The 4,087-nt window shown below is 37.3% G+C and overlaps 1 long non-coding RNA gene across 1 annotated transcript; it reads right to left on the reverse strand.

Moving 5' to 3' along the window:
* Positions 1-3,102, reverse strand: LOC131361160 (uncharacterized). Its single transcript, XR_009205967.1, has 3 exons — positions 2,965-3,102; positions 456-2,343; positions 1-370 (listed from the first exon to the last, which is right to left on the reverse strand). It is a non-coding gene; the product is annotated as an uncharacterized LOC131361160 (long non-coding RNA).
* Between the last annotated feature and the right edge of the window lie 985 nt (positions 3,103-4,087).

The raw sequence follows: 4,087 nt of genomic DNA on the forward strand, positions 1-4,087 counted from the left end.
TCAATTCAGCTTAAATTTATTCGTACAGTTCTTTTTCTGTTACAGGATTCTGGATATAGATTAAAATCCCTTATGAGCAAGCCTGAGGCGACGGTGGCAAGGAACAACTCCCTGAGATGACATGAGGAAGAAACCTTGAGAGGAACCAGGCTCAAAAGGGACCCCATCCTCTTATGGGTGACACCAGATGATGCGATTAGAATCATTACAGTCCACAGATGGAGAAGAGTAATGCACTAAATGGACTAAATGTGCCGAAGTGACGACTGCAGTGATGACGATTACAGCAGCATTTTGTAGAGAGAAATCTTCTGCATCCAGGTGTCTTCTATCCAGTTAAGTAAAGGTGAGGATTTTTTTTCTAGAAAATCTAGGAGTTAGAGAAAGAGAGAACAGATTGTTAGTTTTATACCACAGTGTTTATCAGAAGGTGCTTATTTTAAAATAATACTTACTTAAATTTGAGCACCTCACCCTGGGTAGCCGTCAGGTATAATAGAGGAGGAAATGGTTTCCAGATGATCATACATACATGGACCTGCCTTCCTCAACATAATAATAATAATAATAATAATAATAATAATAATAATAATATTATATTTAAAAAAAAAATAAACTATGTTTTTGTAATGTAGTTTAATTTTAGCAAGGGAGATTTTAATTTTGTATACTGTTTTTGTTTAGGCAAAATCAAAATTCTTATAAAATACCTTTTTTGTTTGTTTTTTTGTTTAATGTCTCTAAATATATGTTTGACATTTTTTTTCACGTCATTTTTTGTCCAATTTGTCTAATTTAATGGGGACAACTACACATTTTGCGGCATCAGATTTCCAGGAGGGTTAAAGAAAATGTTTAAGCAACTGATTTGAGAACTTGAGAAATTGCCATGTAATAGAGAAACTGATACACAAACCTGAAAATGGCCCTATAAGTAATAAGAGAGAGTTAATAACGGTGATCTACTTATCTACCAAGGTGTTCTGACTCTTTCTGTATTAGTGAGCCAAGCCTGAGTGTTCTGGTGTTCTGTGTGTGTGTGTGTATGTGTGTGTGAGAGACACGTGAGCCAGACACTCTTGAGCATCTCCAGGTTCATCTTCCACATCATCCAGACCAGGAGTCCATGTCTTTCAGACACAGAGGAAGAGTTTAGAGGGCGGCTCATGCCAGCAGCTGTCATCAGGTGAAACTCAGCGGGTTTGCACTTTGACGCAAGCTTTTAAACAACTTTTCAAAACTTTCAAAAGTATAGAAGGCTTCTGTACAGTGGTTCGCTTTGGCTCACGTGTTTGTTACGTACACACACACACACACACACACAGTCACATAGTCACACACTCAGAAAAACAAAATGCTCAGGCAAGGCGACCTAAGATAGAAAGAGGGAGACAAGCCATGAGAGGGGAAAAAAGCAGGAGCAGGTTTTTTTGGTTAAATTTTTTTTTTTTTTCCAGAAATTTGAGATCAGATAAGTGGCTACAGGGGTTCATCACCAATTTTACTCAAAAAGCATAGGAACAACTGCCATTTATGCAAGAAGTATGAACTAAGTCTAAGACTTTGGACCCAGGGTGTAAAGTTTTGAGGAATTTTAGAACAGTGGCCAAATTCAGAATTCTGAAAGCCACCTCGATATATGGCAACCAGTTCATGTTTCGAGTTGAAAATAGGTGAGCCACTGTCTCCAGGTTTACCTGCTACAGATATTGCAAACATATCAGGTTTCGTCATCTTTTTATATACTTCACCCTCCTGCTTCTGAAAATTCCCATTAAGGGCCCGGGTATGAAAGTAAATATTGTCATTTACATTCATATTAGCAATCTGATTATGTAAACCATCACCAAGTGGATGAGTGTTGCCCCGTAACTTAACAAAAGCCAGATCTCGATCTGCATCAGTGTTACAAGATTGATTAAAATCAGCCTTGTAGACCAGTATAAAGTCTTCAGTAGGGAAAGCAATGAGTATTTTAGACTTCCCGAAACGTGGAGGCTTAACTACATGTAAAGCAGTCAAGACATAACCGTAACCATAATAACAGCCGAGTCCATTTGGAATAAAATTTACAAATTTCAAAGCATCAAACTTAGTGATTATTACACAAGGTATTTTGTGTTGAATCAGTAGCTCCATGTTGGCTTTATATTCTAAAACTTCTCCATTTTTATAAACTACTGGGCCATTTGTAGATTCTAGTTGATCAGTATATTTCTCTATAATGTCCTTCTTAAGCCATGGTGGATCTGATCTATTATTAGGCTGTGCATCTAAATATGCACCTTTATTAATATATTGTATGAAGATTTTTTGTAGAGTCCGGTAAAAATATGTGGAAACCTGTAAAATGAGAAAAAAATCAGTGTGAACACAGCATGACAATGATGATGATTAGTAGTTGCAGTAATCTTTACAGTATTTCTCCCATCTGGTTACTCAAATCTCAGTAATCACATTACACACAAACAAATGAATGATGTGTATTTGTTCAGGTAGAGTGTGTATCCAGATAATAACTATCAGTAATGACAGTGTGAGAGTTACAGTAAACAATAAACTAATAAACACACAACACTATACAAATACTGCATTTTTTCTGGAAATTTCATATTATGTTCATGTAGTTAACACAACATTATAGAAACCATTATTCATTTGAAATCTGACGGATTAATAACCTGGCAGTGCAGGATAAAGAAGTGTTTTAGAATGTACTATAAGTTTGTGTAAAATAAATATAAAGAATGTGGTAAGCTTAGCAAACACCATCAACTATTCTTTTCCCCCAAATGCTTGTTGTCACTTGACTCTTGGCACTGAACACTAATTCAAGCAAGAACAAGCAAGCCTTTAGCTAACCTCACCCTTTAGCACAAGAGTTCAAGTCAGATAAATATGAAACTGAGGAGTCTAGTCATAAGTACATTAATGACAGTAATAAAATTGTTTGAAGACACTCACCATTTCCTTCTCTTAACAAGTATCACAGAGAAAATGAAGCCGATTCGTTTTCTATCGGTCGTCAGCCAATCATCTTCGTACAGGAAAGCTCACCAACAATTCCAAATTTGGGCAAAACCCTACCTACGTACCTTCAGGCTTCAAGAATGACATGACTCATCCAAGTTTAGAAGGAAGACCTTTACTGAGGGTGTTTCTCTGTGCTGTGTTGAGACATCTCTTCAGCAAGCATTTGAAATGCTTTCTCTTATTTGTTTTCTTGTTGTAATATTCTAAAAACAGTGGTCTTTTTTCTCCTTCTTTGATCATTTTTTAAACTTTATTTTTCATTTCATTGCCTGTACCGCATATCCAATCTATCCTCGGGTCACGGGGAGCCTGTGCCTCAGACATCAAGGCAAGATAAACCCTGGACGGAGTGCCAACCCAACACAGGGCACACACAACGGGCAATTTAGAGACTCCAATCAACCTAGAAGCATGTCTTTGGACTGCAGGAGGAAACCCACCAAGCACAGGGAGAACATGCAAACTCCACACTGTACACAGTGAGTGGCAGCGAGACTTGAACCCAGGACGCTGGAGGTGTGGCGAATGCGCTAACCACTCAGCCAGATTATTTATGAAGTAAAGGTAAGATTGTGTAATGGCATTTTACATTCCTCTTTGAATGATCCTGATGTGGCTTATGTTTAACTTTCTGACAAGATAAACTGGTAATTAAGATCATTTTGATAGCACGTGAAGGTGGCATGTTGCAATAAAACCCGAAAGTCACGTCGCGCTGTAACCTGAAATGTATTCCGTTTTCTCTGAACCTTAAGCATCAGTGTTTTTTGACATCATATGGCATTCGCCATTCCATTCTTCTCCACTTCATCTATTGATGTAAGGTGTGGTGGATGCAGGGTGGTTAGCTCCCTTTCAGAAACACTTAATAATACACCATGCTAACAATGTTTTGATAATAAATGAAGAGGAACCAGAATCAAAAGGAATCTTTTTCTAAAAATCTATAAATCAATGTTAGAAATTTTGGCGATAATGATTCAGGAGACTGTTCCTGTTTATCTGTGCATTTCTACATATCTAGAATTAAAGGGAAACATTTCCTTCAATCACA

The sequence above is a fragment of the Hemibagrus wyckioides genome, linkage group LG01 (assembly GCF_019097595.1).
Source record: "Hemibagrus wyckioides isolate EC202008001 linkage group LG01, SWU_Hwy_1.0, whole genome shotgun sequence".
Classification (NCBI taxonomy): Eukaryota; Metazoa; Chordata; class Actinopteri; order Siluriformes; family Bagridae; genus Hemibagrus; species Hemibagrus wyckioides.